The following is a 2,449-nucleotide window of genomic DNA, read 5'->3' as shown; positions in this document are numbered from 1 at the left end:
CTCAAGCCATCCTCCCACCTCAGCCTCCCAAAGTGCTGGGATTAAAGGTGTGAGCCACCACGCCCAGCCCTCCCTTCTAAATGTACAAATCCTGTGCTTTTTCAGTTGGCCCCAGGGACCTGCAGGTTTCTTTACCGTCACTATTTCCTCTGCCTGAAATGACCTCTTCCACCTTCTTTCCTAGCTAATTACTGCTCATCCCTTTGGCTCAGCTCAGGGCTGGAGCTGGACTAAGTGGACACTCTGCATTCCCTCTCTCCCGGGAATCTCGTTTGTTCCACAGCTTCCACTCTTACCTACATATTATTGATTCCCAAATCTATCTCCAGCCCTGGCAGTGCTCCTGAGTTCTGCCTCCCATTCACACTTCCACTGGCTTTCCCTCAGACATCTCAAACCCAACACACCCAACACTCAAGGAATCATTTCCCCCTTTGCTATCCTGCTTTTTCTCCTGTTTTCTATTTCAAAGACTAGCATCATCACGTACTGTCTGTGTCTAGTACTTAGAACAGTGCCTAATAGCTATAGTTTTATCTTTTCCAGAATGTCATATAAATACAGTCATACAATATACAGCCTTCTGGCCTGTGGCTCATGCCTGTAATCCCAGCACTTTGGGAGGCTGAGGTGGGTGGATCACCTGAGATCAGGAGTTTAAGACCAGCCTGGCCAACATGGTGAAACCCCATCTCTACAAAAAATACAAAAATTCCCTGGGTGTGGTAGCAGGTACCTGTAATACCAACTGCTTGGGAGGCTGAGGCAAGAGAATGACTCGAACCCGGGAGGCAGAGGTTGCAGTGAGCCAAGATCACACCATTGCACTCCAGCCTGGGCAACAGAGTGAGACTCCATCTCAAAAAAAAGAAAAAAGAAAAGTTCCAGCAATAAACAACTCCTAAGTTTCCCGTGCTGTTCTGATAACTGTGATGAAATCTCTTGCTGTCCTGTTTCATCCTGCTTGGGGCTGGTTGTGAATCATTCCTTTGTCCAGTGTCTCCATGCCGTCTACACTACCTGCCCATCAATCACTTAGTAGCTGGCGCAGTTATCAGATCAACTGTCACGGTATTGAAGTGTGTGTGCTCATTTAAAGTTTTTTGGGGGGTTTTTTTGGTCCAGATTTATAATTTAATGATTGTGCAGGTTCCAGTCCCTCATTTCTGCTGCTCATGGGCCCACTGCTCTGGGGTCAGGGTTTTCTGTTCAAAGGCACAGGTGTGCGAGAGTTCTTCTGCTAGGCACGCATTCACCAGCCGGTGTCTCTGAAGCGGCGGCTTCCCCTCGAACTTGGCTGACACCACCAGGAAGCTACAGGTGCAACGGTTGAAGGTCATGTCCTCCACCTCCACGTGCTCCACCTCCGGGTCCGCCGCAGCTTCTCCCGGAGTACTTGGCGCTGAGTTCCATGGGGGTAGTCCAGCTGGGGTGCCAGCCCAGCGGGGACAGAACCCCAGCTCGGACCCTGGCCACGCTGCTTTGCACCCTTACAGGAACCACTTCCCTCACTTCAGCTTTATTTGACTTAATCATGGCCTCAAAGCACAAGGGTAGGGATGCTGGCATATTGTTATAATTGTTCGATTTATCGTTAGTTATTGTTGATCTCTCCTGTGCCTCATTTATAAATTAACTTTTATCATAGGGATATGCGTGTGTCTGTATCTACAAAAAAACCCAGTATCTACAGAGTTTGGTACTATAGCGATTTCAGGCATCCACTGGGGATCTCAGAATGTATTCTTAACAGACAAGGAGGGACTGCTGTATTATTATATGGAGGTTAACCGTACTATTAGCAATAGAATTATAATAAAAACCTTCAAAAACACGGCGAAGCTGGTAATAATGTGCCTAACATCCTACAGCACCTCCATATTGTCGACAGAGTCACACTCTGTAAAATATTTGAAGAGATTTATTCTGAGGCAAATATGAGTGACCATGGCCCGTGAGACAGCCCTCAGAAGGTCCTGAGAACATGTGCCCAAAGTGGTCAGGGTGCAGCTTGGTTTTATACATTTTAGAGAGGCATGAGACATCAGTCAAATACATTTAAGAAATACATGGGATTGGTCCAGAAAGGTGGGACACCTCAAAGCTGGGCCTTCCAGGCTATGGGTGAATTTGAACATTTTCTGGTTGACAATGAGTTGACTTTGTCTGAAGACCTGGGATTGGCCTGGGCGCAGTGGCTTATGCCTGTAATCCCAGCACTTTGAGAGGCCGAGGCTAGTGGATCACCTGAGGTCAGGAGTTCGAGACCAAGCTGACCAACACAGTGAAACCCCATCTCTACTAAAAATACAAAAATTAGCTGGGCATGGTGGTGGGCACCTGTAATCCTAGTTACTCGGGAGGCTGAGGCAGGAGAATCGCTTGAGCCCAGGAGACGGAGGTTGCAGTGAGCTACCAACCTGGATGACAGCTCTAGACTCCGTCACAA

At 47.9% G+C, this 2,449-nt stretch overlaps 1 pseudogene across 1 annotated transcript; it reads right to left on the bottom strand.

Moving 5' to 3' along the window:
- Positions 1 to 1,120: 1,120 nt before the first annotated feature.
- LOC105523054 lies at positions 1,121 to 1,502 on the bottom strand (annotated as a pseudogene). The gene has a single exon (XR_001003527.1). The product of XR_001003527.1 is annotated as a bolA-like protein 2 pseudogene (transcript).
- Between the last annotated feature and the right edge of the window lie 947 nt (positions 1,503 to 2,449).

Source organism: Colobus angolensis, unplaced genomic scaffold (assembly GCF_000951035.1).
Source record: "Colobus angolensis palliatus isolate OR3802 unplaced genomic scaffold, Cang.pa_1.0 Scaffold45, whole genome shotgun sequence".
Lineage (NCBI taxonomy): Eukaryota > Metazoa > Chordata > Mammalia > Primates > Cercopithecidae > Colobus > Colobus angolensis.
The sequence above is the reverse complement of the archived record's forward strand: the minus strand, read 5'-3'. Positions and strand labels throughout refer to the sequence as shown.